Below are 13787 nucleotides of genomic sequence, written 5' to 3'. Positions count from 1 at the left end.
GATTTGAAGCAAAATTTGAGGGGAAGAAATTTCCAAGTAAGTAGGGTGCACAACCAGCTTTCAATTCACGCCATGCTGATAGTTCCACATAAAACCAAAGGGTCTGATATAATTAACGGGCTTCATTTCAGAAAATCCTGTTTAACGAGATTTCTCTGATAATTATAGCTTAAGCAGAACACAGCCATAGGAGTGTGTATCAACTTGTAACTAATCAGAAATAAGCACACCTTTTGTTGATATTGATTACCTATAAATTATTTGGATTCTTGCATGCATTAAAAAGTCATTTTGTCCTGGGAAGAGAACACATGAAAACTTTTACTGAGACAAACTCTTGCCTCCACAGTTTTTCACTCTGGCAGATGCAGACATGAAAAGCACCTGGCCTAATAAGTCTTCCTTGCATAGCACTCCAGAACACACCATCAGCCTATCCCCTCCAAAGGCCAGCTCTTCCCAGATTTCCTAAAACTCTAAAACCACACCCAAGGAACTTAAACCTCTTAGGTGGCTCAGATAGTAAAGTTATCAATCATTTCAAATGAAGAGGGAAACCGGTTTTTTTTATAAAGAATAATATTTTATTTAGCAATATTGGTATCAAGGGGACGGAATTTTTCTAAATTAAGAGAGCTCGCTATTTAGTCTTCTGCCTGCTATCTGACACCACCTGAGGTATGCCATAAATCTTCCTGAAAGACAAGGCTGAGAAATACTACTGGCTAATTATAGGGGTCTCATGTATAAACCAGATGCTGAATTGCAAGATGGTTCAGATTGTTGCCAGCTAGAACATGCATGAGGCACTCAAACTATCTTGGGAGCCTAATCACTATTTTTATGCCAAAGGAAAAAACGTGGTTCCATTCTTAAAGGTAGAAGAATGCACAAATGTGGCAATGCTATCTTCCTGTCTTAAATTCATTCAGTGAAAGTAATCTCTGTAACTTAAAAGGTTTGCCTCCACTGAATTAAATAAATCTCCAATTATATAACCATTATCATTTTACAGATGAAGAAATGAAGGCAAGGCAGAATGATGTGACTCATCCACGTCCACATGTAAAAATTATATTGTAATTAGAAAATAAATATACAACTCTTTCCCCCAAGGCAGGATGACCCATGCAGGCATACAACATAACATACAACATTCACACAGGAAAAAAAAAAGTGCTCTGGGAAGTCTGGAATACATCAAGAACTTTGTATTCCTCAAGCCCAGGGCAAATCCTATCCCTTACAGTTCATTCCCCTCACCATTTTCCAAATTTTCTATGATGCTATTAAACTTCTGTTATTTCAATAGTAATTTTTAAAGTAAAAGATTCAGCTTATGTTTTCAAGTAAAGAAAGGAAAAACAACAGTGTATCTTCCCAATTGCCCTTCTTGATTACTTGACTGATTTGAATTCTAAAGTTTAAGAGGAATCAAATAAGTAACCTTTTTTTTATCTGCAAAGCCATATTCCAAGGCCAATTCCACTAAATCTACAGATAGAAAGAAAACATGTTCTATGGACATAACAAACTTAAGTTGGCAACTAAAGCAAACACCAGCCATCTTTTTAAATTCATATGAAACTGCTGAATAAGGAGACAGACCCTTCCTTACCAAATCAGTTCATAATGTCTCGCCTCGGTTGAGACTGTCAGAAGCATTCCAGAGCAGTTTACCTACTGAGTTATAAACATGGCCATTCCACTTCTCATAGGTTATACATAGAACAAGTTTCATATGTATTTATAAATACTTTGATTGTGAAATATATACTTTAAAAATTATAATCTTAATTTTTTACATCACAACAGAATAGCCTCCAGATGCAGAAAAGAAGCAGCAAACACGACTGACTTCATGCCATCATGTGTCAGTATTGTTCACCCGAGGGACAGGAAGCTTTGGAAGAATTTTCACACCCCCTGGGCTGATGTCAATTTGGAAAGCAGTGCACTGAGAAAAGAATGCATTTCTTTAAAGTCTCCCCTCAGAGAAATAGCTCCTTTCTACAATTGTTTTTTCTTTAAAGAGAAAGTTTACTGGTGTTTTGTATCAACTGAAAGAACAACAGGTATTTTTCAAGGAGTTTCTTACATGTTTCTTATAACAAAAAGCAACCAATCACAAGAAGGTGAAAAAGGGGATTTAGAATGAGAATCTGACACAATAAGTCTACAAGAAGGGTTAGAATTCAAGTCAAGTGGCAAATTTTACATATGACTTTCTATTCCAAGATTATCTACATGACTACTCAAAGAGAATATCTGAACAACATAAAATACAAATATACCAAAAAAAAAAAAAACACACACACACAACCTAAACTAAAAGATAGGTTGCTAATTATTATAAAAGGCATCAAATGACTGAGAACATTACAGTTGGAAAGAGCCATATCCAGCATCCATGGGCTCCTGCAGTGTTACAAACCTTTTACTTTTCTATCAGTCTTCAGCACTGTTCTACCTAACATAGAACACTCTTCACTGGCCTAAGAGAAATAATAAAAATTTTAGGTGACCTATTCTGGGTATTTCTCAAGAAATTTCTTAAATAACCACCCCACTGCTGCCATTAATTTATGTAGAATCTGTACGGAGGAGCACAGTATAACAGGCAGTGATTATCTTTATTTTTTTTACAAAACATCCCTGGGTAAGTTAAGAGCCAGAAATAATCTATTACATGTTACAGATGGAAAATTTAAGAGCAAGGAGTGACCTGCAATCACAGAGAGTCAGTGATGGGCTGGGGCTGATTCCCTCAATCCCTGACTCCTCACCTTTTGCTCCTGGTATATGATGGTACCTCTTAAATCTTTAAAATCAAAGCATATAATAAGTGCAAATGTCTCAGAACCTCCCATTCACTTTGACTCAGTCCTATACTTCTTTTTGTCTATAACATAAAAGAATCCTAGAGGTGTAAAAGCCCTAAAAGAGCATCTAATCCCCGCATTTTACAGATTTCAAATTTGCTTCTAGAATTAATTTGGGAATTTAAATTAATTTCTAAACAGAAGCAATTGAGAAGGGAGGACTTAGACATATGGAAAAGGAAAAACCAGATGTATATATACCACAAAGATCCCTGGTTCCATTTAATTTTCAGCGATGCCAGTAATTGGGAGGGGGGTTGGGGGGAGTAAACAGAGGGGAGAGGGTGTTAATGTCAGTGATGTCCTTTGAACTGTGTCCAACATTCTAATTTTTAAGGAAAACATTCCTCCCCCAGCCAACAATTGCAAGCTTATTCCTTACGTAATTGGCATCAGAATCAATATGTGGTTGCTGTAATTTTTACCCCTTTTACCTTCTAATTGTCCATGTGAGACCACCAAGAGAAGGGGAAAAAGTCAGGCTAGCATTAAAGATGATACCAGAGAGTAGAAGTTGGAAAAAATGTGATAAATCATCTATATCTACCAATATGAAAAGATCTCCAAGATACATTGTAAAATCTAAAAAGCAATTTTGCCAAATGAGAGGCAGTATGATACTGTTTTTGTGGGAAAAGTACACACAAACACAAAGCAATAAAGCAAGACTATATGTCTTCTTTCATAAGCCTATTTATCTGCCAACACCTCTATTTCTAAGTCAATGCACAGAAAAAGGTCTGAGGAATAGATCCCAAACTGAAAATAGGCATCATTTTCTGCTCTTGGTGGAGAGGTTACTGGGATTGAAAAGGATGGTTGTGAGGGGAACTTAAAGTACTCTCCATAGATATTCTGAATATTTTGAATATATTAATACGTTACTTACATAATAAAAATTTTTTTAAAGAATCAAACATGTACAAAATGGACAAAAGTTAATCAAGAATGTGCGAGGGTTAGGTAGAAGCATGCCTGGGCACAAGCATGGGGAAGCCTCGGTTTCCTCGGGAACTCGAAGTAAAGAGCTGCTGTTTTCCTTCAGTCAGTTTACTCCTTAGACTCGCCTTCTCTGGCCCTAGTCTCTAGACCAGCAGTTCTCAACCTGTGGGTCGCGACCCCTTTGGCGGTAGAATGACCCTTTCACAGGGGTCACCTAAGACCATCCTGAATATCAGATATTTACATTATGATTCATAACAGTAGCAACATTACAGTTATGAAGTAGCAACGAAAATAATTTTATGGTTGGGTCACAACATGAGGAACTGTATTTGAAGGGCCAGAAGGTTGAGAACCACTGCTCTAGACTCTTTAACAACGCATCAATGTGAAGACTTAATCTTGAGGGCTCTGATCCATTCTTTGCTCCTTGGAAAGTGAAATAAGGTAGGAGTCGTAGGTAGATGAGGGTAGTGGGTTTTCTTGAGCTTAACTGCTCCACTAGGAAATCTACTATGGTTCTTTTCCTCTGTCCTCCAGCTATGATATAAGAGTGGGCTCCTGACTATGTGTATCGATAGGAAGGAGGCCTCCGTTGAACGTCGTTACAAACCAGTTTCATCACTGCTCTGGCCCCAGGGCCTTACAGAGCCAAGTCCTTCCTCCTGGTTGGCCTTGGAAAGAAGTAGTCTGCAGTTACTTGCCAGAACTCTTTCCTTATGGTTGCACCTATTGCCTGGTTCTGGGAACATGGCTTGTTTCTTCTGTCCTATTCTGTCAAGAGTGTTCTTTGTAAAATCTTGGTTTCTTCAGTTCCTCCACATTAGCTCCAGCAAAGAACAGTGTGATCAAAGCACAAAGAGAAAAAGCAAGTTCAAGGAACTATGAGGGAGTTGGTGGGACAAGAGTAAACGTACTTCTGTGCCTAGCAACAGAGAGTTGGAGAGGGAGAAATTGTGGTAGAAAATGAGTGGAGAAGAAGCAGATGGAGCCAGACTATGAACCCCGTGCATGACAAGCTAAGGAGTTAGACTTTATCCCTTAACATAATGGGGACCCATCAAAGGTTTTTAAGCCAGAGAATGATATGATCCGATCTGTCTTTAAAGAAAGAGATTTGAGAGAAGTAGGGAGGATGGACTGGGAAATGGAAAGCCTGAAAGGGGAAAAGCAACTCTCCTAAGAATGGGACTGAAAGATAAAAGAGCCTAAACAGGGCAATGGTTATGAGAACGGAGAAAAGGAAACAAACATATTCAACAGCAATTTTGGAGACAGAAGAGACAGCACTTGTCGATAGATTGGTTGGGGAGACTAAGGGAACATAAGGACTCAAGATGAATATGAGGCTGCCAGCGGAGAGGACCGGGAGGCCATTGAAGATAGAGAATACAGGAAAGGAGGGGCTGTTTACAGAGTGTGTGGAAAAATGAGTTTTGGGTTTTGTGGAACTGCATGCTAGGATATCAACTCTTTGTAAACTCCAAAAAGATAAGGATCTTGTTTGCTAATTTTCTCTGTGCTATACCTAGTGCAATGCCATGTGCATTTACTCAAGTTTGTGAGGATAGTGATAATGGCATTCTCTCCCAGGATAATTAAGACTTCACAATATTTAAGGTATCTCTTCAAAGTGCCTGTGTAGAAAGGAAATATGAGACGAAGTGGTTTATTCTACTTTTCTGTCAAATTTCTTCTTTCATTGTTTCCAAAATAAATTTCCAATAATAATAGGGCTTTTAACAAGAAGGTCTATTGCTAAAAGCAGCCTCAGGCAGACTCTAATACCTGTCACAACTTTACATTCTACACATTCCATTAATCAAGCCACATCACCTTTCATTCTCTTTTTTGTTCAGGAACCTGTACTACAACTTAAGATTCTAAAACCTGCCACACCCAATAGTCAAACATATCAAAGACACTTAAACAATTTGAAATAAAGAAAAAACACTGCTGTTTTATTTGAAAAACCTTAGAGGGGGTGAGGGGATATAGGGGGAAAAAGCACCATTTGTTCTGGTTAGTGTTGTTATGCATTGTTTTCTGGGGTTTGCCTTGTAGGCATGTTGAAATCATAACTAAATAAATCAGCTCCAGCTACACAAAGAAACAATACTCCCTTCCCCCGTGGACGCCAGAAGGGAAAATGGCATCTTCTCCATGATGTACACACACTTTGGAGCTGCTTGGTTTTTAATCCTCTGCCAAGTCAAGTTTTAGTTTTATTTTAATCTCAGTAACCACAGTAAATTCCGAATCTTTGACAAGTAAATGCTTTTGAATCCCACTCACTTTCCTTTCTAACTCCTGGAACTTCAGAGTTCAAAAATGCCTGCACTGCTGATCCCTTTTCATGAGGAAGAAAATACATACACTATAAATTAGGTATAGTTCCTGACATTTACAAGTTAGTCTACATGTGAAATAGGTTAAGATAAAATTGTATCTTTCCTGGCCATCATTTAAGTGCGTGTGTGTGTGTGTGTGTGTGTGTGTGTGTATTTACATGCACTATTGGAGAAAGAACAGCACAGGAAGTCAGGAGATCTGGGCTCAAGTCTCATTCGTTTTAGTCAAGCAACTTAAATTGGTTTCCTTGTATCTAAAAGTTAGGAAAGTTGATTGGATGGTTTTTATATGCCCCTCCCTTTCACTTTAAAAGTTTGACTCAAGATTATGGCTATTACCTGATTTTTTTTTTTTTTAACCATGGAAAGCAGTCACTCAAAAAAATATTCCGAAGAAAACAACTAGTTTTTATGGTATTGGAATAAACCTCAGAAATTACCTAATTTGTACAGCTTTGAAACTATATTCCAAGAGTTGTAAATTGTTTTATTTATTGGAATGTTCTACAGTTTAAAGAAAAACATTGCAAACTACTCATCTAATCCAACGCTGTCATTCCAAATGAAGAAACTGAGATCAAGATTGGAAGAAGAAATATAACACATCGATAAAATATGGTGCAACTATTAAACATGATGGCAAGAGAAAAAGGGTCATGAAACGCTTTAGAAGAAATGAGGATGTAAAACTGTGTATAAAAAACATGTAGGCATACATCTATTTTTCAGGCTAATAAATTCATTGTATCACTATCACTAAAACATTGTCACTATTAATATTCAAATAATATAAAATAATAACAAATGAAAAATGAAACAAATGATCCTACATCTCACCATTGAGAAATATTCGGTATTAACATTTAGTGAGAATCACTCCAGACAGCTATTTCACCTATACAGAGGGTAGATGAATGAACAAAAATAAATTTATTATTTCTGGGATAAGAGTATTACTTGCTTTTAAAAATTACATATATATATTTTTTAACTTAAAATTAATAGAAGCTAAAATGAAACTTAGGAAAACTTAAGCCTTAGATAAATTCTTCACTCCAAGAATATTAATTGTTAAAATCCCTCTAACTTTGAGGAAAAAACATGATTTTAAAAGCTGTATATCGGGGACAGGCTGGTACCCTTGACTGGAATCAAACCTGGAACCCTTGGGTCCACAGGCTGACACTCTATCCATTGAACCAAACCGGTTAGGGCTAAAACTATTTAAAATTTTAGACAGTATTGACTGAATTGTTGGTATGAAAGATAAGTAGATTAATAATTTCCTCTTCCTTTCCACCTATCTCTCAATTTTTGTTTTACTTGCCATGATATATAACATTTCCATTCTGTTCTGTTACCAGAGAGTTTCTAAATCTTAGGTTCATATGTAAATCTACTTAATATTCACAATCAGCTTTTATTTTGATTCATCTCTTAGTTAGCTAAATTTAATAGGTAGATTTTCCAGTGAGATCTCACAGATGCTATATTCTCTGAATTCTTTCACATTTGAGGATTATGTGCCTGTCACCTTTATTCCTCAACTAGAAGCCTGGTGCATGAATTCGTACATGGGTAGGGTCCAGCTGGTCCACCCTGATCGGGGTGGGGGGGCCAAGTGGAGGCAGGGCCAGCCAGGGGGAGGGGCCATGGGCAGTTGGCAGGCCAGCCCTGCCCCCAATCGGGGTAGGAGGGCCAATCGGGGGTGGGGCCGACCAGGGGGAGGGGCCACAGGTGGTTGGCAGGCCGGCCCCACCTCCTGGTCGAACTCCCAGTCAAGGGGACAATTTGCATATTAGCCTTTTATTATATAGCATGACATCCTGACTAGGAACAATGTTCTTGGGCCATACTTGCTTTCATCAAAACTTTGTTGACACTGCTCCTCTAGTATTTCACTTTGTTGTGATGTCTGAGACCAGTCTAATTCTCTCCCTTATACAAGAGTTTTGGTATTATTATTATTATTTGCCAGAAAGACTGAAGAAGTGTTTCCTCAGTAACAACCAGGATTCTAGTTGATACTGATTCTTTTTTACCAATTTCTGTATTCAATGTATATTTTTGATCTGCAGACTTAGTTTTCAATTTCAATGAAGTTTTGCTGTATCACTTCTCTAAAAATTTTTAGTTCAATCTGTTGGGTCCTCTTCCTCACAGACACCAGTAATCCTCTTGATTCATCTTTGCATCCTACCATTGTTAACTAAACTGCTTTAGTCTTTTGTACCTGTGTTTACTGTGATTATTTCAGGTTCTTGCTCCAAAGCATTAACTTTTCAGCTACCTCTATTCTATTCCTTACTGGTTCCATATCACTTAGTACTTCAGTGGTGTTGTGCTAGTTTTCAATTTGTTTCCTCAGTCCTGTGAAATCTCTTTTTCATCAATACAATACTATTTTTAAAGTTTTACTATTTGTAAATGTAAAAAGTATGTGTCAATCACATGTTACATAAAAATACTGATACCAAAGAAGGGAAATAATTTGTCTAAATAAAGTTGGTGGGATGGTATCCTTCAACTACATTATGCTGTTTCTAAGATATTTGCTTGACATGATAGCTACCGTTTTAAGAGAAGTGAAGTATCCAGCCAAGGACTAAACATCTTTACGTCAATGACCCAAAATGTATAATTTTCCAAGAATAATATTTTTCCTCAAGCTACATGTAGTTGTAGTCTTTGAACAACAGGAAGTGTCGGCAATCTGATCACCAGCACACAGTCTGCGTTTCAGACACATAGTGAATGTGAGGGAAAACCTCTCCTGCTTTCTTCCTGACTGATTTCGTTCTTCTATTTCAGGGGTTCAGCAATTACAGACCTCATATAGTTTCTCCATCAGAACTGCATATAGAGAAGGAAATTCCTCTCAGTCTGGCAAATTACTGCTTAATATGTCTAGGCTCCACTCAGTATTCTTGGAAAGATAGCTCTCTTAAATGTATTTCCTCTTAGATATACTGTGGGTATATTAATATACGTATACTCTGATGCTAGCACATTCCTAAAACCTTGGGACAGGGTCCTGGAACAAAAACCTATTTTTTCAAAGTGAAAGATAAAAACTACAGGCTCTGAAATGTTGTTTATCTGAAATATTGAACTAAAAAAACAACAAGAACCTTCATTGATGGTTAAGAAAACAAATGTGATTTATAGAAAACAATCATAAAAGATTTGAAAAAACATTTTTTTAGGAAGAAGAAAAATGATGTCATAGAAAGATCAAGTGAAGTGGAGTCAAACCATTCCTGGATTTGAGTCTCAGCTCCTTGCAAGCTGTGTGAATTCTGAATAAGCCATTTAGCTTCTCTGAACTTGATTCTTCATTTGCTCAGTAGGTGAACAGTATTATTTCTGCCAAGTAGTCCATTTAAATGTTTAATATAGAATATTAACTTTATGTATTTCTATAAAGTTTATAAAGTGATTTTACAAAGAAGGTCTTATTCTTGGCAAAAAAGAAGCAAATATATGATTGATGATTCTTGGCAGGAACAGGCAAATATATAATTGATAAAGGCTATCTTTATTTTTCAATGCTAATGTATTGACCAAAGGAAGCCAGGAGAATCAAACAAGCATTGTGAGATAACAAAAATCATAACCTAAATTCCAGGAGTGGTTATAAGTGGCTGTTGGTTCCTATTGTACACATATAAACCTCAATAGGTTACAGAATAAACATAAAACTGAAGAATCTAGAAATCAAATAATACAAGAAATGTCCCTTATAATGGGTTAAAGTAAAAATGAGGAACGTGAAAAACTGACAATAAAAGATATAGCAAAAAAAGGTAGCTAGTAACCCCTGAAGGTTCCTTGAAATATAATTAAAAATTTCATGCTAAATCTAGATAAAGGGCAGACAAGGCAAGATAAGGAGGAAAAGAAAGGATTTAAAGGAATTATTTAAAAGCTACCATGTCAGTTTAGGAAGTTTCTTTTTAGTGTCTGGAACATTCTAACAAAGAAAACTAAACTTAATAATCTTGTCCACAGTGTGGATGCCCTGTTTTACAATTTAGTGAGTTAAATAGATGACACTGTGAAGGAGGATAAAGTAGTAAAATTTGTTTTTACTAAAACAAGAGCTGGAGCATCTTCAAAAATATATTGAGACTATTCACTTGGCTCCAGCTCCTTTCCACCGAATTTACATTCCCCCTCCAACACTATTCCAGAAGCCTGCCCCAAATAAGAACAGGGGAGAAAATAAAGAGGAGTGTTTCTTCACTACAGCTTTTATCTGAATTTTCTGTTTACTATATTCAGTCTTGATTTCATACCAAGTTTATTTGACAAGCACTTGGTGGTAAAACTAGACACCAGATTTTTCCTTCATAAAAACCAACGTGGGTGGTGTCTTTGTATTTTTCATCTTTTTTACAAGAGGGTACCTCTTTGCAGTGGCTTGAGACCTCAGAGAGCTGTGTGAGACCTTCTGCTGCCCGGCCTGACCAGGCAGTCGGCAGTGAATTCCACCTCTCTGTAATTCTACTGGATTAATAGTTATCAGCAGATCTGGTCAATCTGAAGACAGGAAAGGAAAGAAATGCATAAAGGAAATCATTGTCATCAAATAAAAAGAAAGCTTCGTGTACACAGCTCTATGCTCAGCATTATGCAAAGTAAACAGACATGATTCCTGCCTTCCAGAGGCCTCCATGCAAAAGCAGATGGTGTCGACACAGACATATAAACAGACTTTCACAGTGTAGAGCAGAGACATGATGGCTGCCAGTGGGCAGAAATAAATCAACAACAGCTAAATATTTACAAAATGTGAGAGATTTATGATGTGCAGTGGATTTTGTGTAATACATGGAATGGTCTCTGGAATTGGTGGGGGTGGGGTAAAGATGCAGTTCTTTTGTGTCCTGATCCTGCTCTGTCTCTGACTCCTCGTGTAACCTTGGGTTTTAATCTTATAGTGACTATTTGTTGCCCTATAAAAATGAAATAATAGCATTCAAATTTCTTCCAGGTTGTATACACTATAAATGCATAGTCTCCTGAGAATATAGCATAGAAAATTCTATTATGATTTCTAATGAAGTGAATCAAGATAGAAATTCAATTTTTAAATCTCCCATCAAAAATATTCTCCCATGATATACTTTGTGATACCAGTTAACCATCTGGGGACATGAACTTTTGAAATGGTTGACCTGAACTTTTGATTAGAGACCGGGAATCTGAGGGTTATAAACGGTACTGTCATTCCCCATCAAATGTTACCTGCTTTATTTCTCTGAAACTTCCTCTGGCCATTTTCATCTCTTTGTTCCTTCTTTTTTCCAATTTCTTTTCTTTTCACCTTTTGTTGTTCTTGTTGTTCTCCTCTAACTGTGGGATCTACACAGATAAGGTGCCTATATGAGGCTCCCCAAACAGAGGGGCCTTTCTCCCTCCAGTTTCAAAAAAGGAAGGAGCCTGTGTTTAAAATATCTTAAATACATCATAAAATGACACTGAATTAAGAGACCTAAGAGATTATCCAGTCACAGGAACCATCTTTCAGTACCTAAGCTGTGCCATCTTCTTTTCTGTCCAGGTGTTTCACTGTTTGGATCGTCCTTTCACTCACTCTCTCCAGCTTAACCAAGCCAATACCCACTCACTTTTCCCCAGAGGGAAGTCTTGCGTTTTGCTTCTTTCCTTTTCTTAACTATGTTCACAGCCTCCTGGACTTCTCCTCCGACATTGGCATGTGTCACATCCTATTTTATGCATCTATCATATCTATCATCCACAAGACTGAAAGGTCACATGGGCAGGAAGTAGGACTTTTCTTTATCTCCTGGCTCTAGCACAACACCAGGCACATGGGAGGCATTTAAAGAAGGTTGAAGAGCCCTAACTGGTTTGGCTCAGTGGATAGAGCCAAAGGTCCCAGGTTCGATTCCGGTCAATGGCATGTACCTTCGTTGCGGGCACATCCCCAGTAGGGGGTGTGCAGGAGGCAGCTGATCGATGTTTCCCTTTCATCAATGTTTCTAACTCTCTAGCCCTCTCCCTTCCTCTCTGTAAAAAAAACAATAAAATATATTTTTAAAAAAGAAGGTTGAAGAGATGAATGACTAGCCAATCATGTGACCCAAACAATTAAAATACGTCCCAAACATTTTTTTTTCTTTGTAATCCTCACTCAAGGCTATTTTTTCCGTTGATTTCTAGAGAGAGTGGAAAGGAGGGAGGAGGGAGAGAGAGAGAGAAACATCCAAGTGAGAGAGACACATTGATTGCCTCCCGCATGTGCCCCTACCTGGGCTGGGGAACCTGCAACTGAGGTACGTGCCCTTGACCAGAAATCACACCTGAGACCCTGCAGGCCGACACTCTAACCACTGAGTAAACCAGTCAGGGCCGTTCTAAAACTCTTGGGAGCACTTCCCAACAGAGCTTTCTGCAATAATGAAAATGTTCAGTATCTGTGCTGTCCAGTATAGTATCCACTAGTCATGTGCAGCTACTGAGCACTCAAAATATGACAATGCGGCTGAATTTTTAATTTTTTTTAAATTTTCATTCACTTTAACAGCCACATGTGGCCAGTGGTAGACATAATGGACAGTGCAGCTATAGAATCACAATGGGAATATAAAATATACATAACTTGTTTTGCTTATACAGTTTAATATACTGAAAATTAATACAGTTTGCTCTAATAATTAAAATTTCTATAGTAAAATTTCTCTTAACAGAATATAAAATTTTTGAGAGCAGGATTTTTTATCTTGTTCATCATCATCTTATATATAACAGCTATTTGAAAACACTGTACAGTTAAACTGAACTGAGATACCAACTGTTCAAAAGTAAAGACCTTCGTGTCTCTTGTAGTTTCTTTCCAGTTTAAGAGTAGCAGGTAAAACCAGACAACTCCCATTCAAGTAAAACAAAACAAAAAAAGATGCTATGTTGTCTGGACTGTGTCCTCCATAGTATCAATGAGCAACTACCTAAAAGCTTTACTTTCAAAAAAGGAACCAAGGAAAGAATGTTCTTAAATATGTCCCACATCTCCACCTCTGTTCCATCTCTGTTCATGCCATTTTCTTTACCAAAAGTCTCACTCTTAGCCCAATACCATCCTATTCGGCCTCAATTCTACATCTACTACAATATCTGGTTCTCAAACCCCTCCTTCATGAAGCATTCACTTTGGTAAAAGGATGGGATCTGTCTTAGCTACAGAGTCCTCTGCTTTGTTCTATACATGTTCATCAAGTTTATGAAATACAATTAATGTTAGCCACATAGAATTTAATGTCTCACTTTCCTGAACTGTCACCAATATCTATATGTAATGTTTCATTTTTATTATCACCACAAATTCTAAAAATTAAAAGTCTTCTTGGATTGAGTCAAACAACTTTTACACATCAGCCTATTTCTTGATTTGGTGTATTTCCAAACCTAGAGCATATCTTTCATATGAAGCAGAGGAAATCAGAAACAAGAGGAGTCAGACACTGTGTCATGCAAAACTATGCCACTAAGTGATAGAAGCGATATGCTTGGCGTAATCCCAACCTACATTCCTAGAACAAGTCCCTGGAGAGATTCTGTTTTCTTGTAACATTTGAAAATACCTTCA

At 37.4% G+C, this 13787-nt stretch overlaps 1 protein-coding gene across 1 annotated transcript in view; it reads right to left on the bottom strand.

Annotated features, from left to right (window-relative positions):
• Positions 1 to 13787, bottom strand: part of RAD51B (RAD51 paralog B) — a 599650-nt gene that overhangs the window by 511804 nt on the left and 74059 nt on the right. The window lies entirely within an intron of this gene.

Source organism: Myotis lucifugus, unplaced genomic scaffold (assembly GCF_000147115.1).
Source record: "Myotis lucifugus unplaced genomic scaffold, Myoluc2.0 scaffold_85, whole genome shotgun sequence".
Classification (NCBI taxonomy): Eukaryota; Metazoa; Chordata; class Mammalia; order Chiroptera; family Vespertilionidae; genus Myotis; species Myotis lucifugus.
Note: the sequence above shows the minus strand (reverse complement) of the source record. Positions and strands in the feature narration are given on the sequence as shown.